This window comes from Mesoplodon mirus, assembly GCF_964341445.2.
Source record: "Mesoplodon mirus genome assembly, chromosome: 20".
NCBI lineage: Eukaryota > Metazoa > Chordata > Mammalia > Artiodactyla > Ziphiidae > Mesoplodon > Mesoplodon mirus.
In genome coordinates this window covers 29534404-29534653 of record NC_138996.1, presented here as the reverse complement: position 1 = coordinate 29534653, position 250 = coordinate 29534404, and positions in this window count along the sequence as shown.

Below are 250 nucleotides of genomic sequence, written 5' to 3'. Positions count from 1 at the left end.
TTCAACTCTTTTTTTTTTAACCACCTCTACAGCCAAAGGTATATTCATTAAGATCTACTCTCTGGTGGCAAAACTTCATCATTTGAGGGTAAATTTTATTTTGGGAAAAGCTAAAATCATTCCAAGCTAAATATGGTAAATAAGGAGAGTGATCAAGGATAAGAATATTGTTTGGGGCTAAAAATTAAGTTTGAGGCTAAAAACCAAGGTTTGTTTTCTTACATTGTTCAGAAATGGACTCCAACAGCAA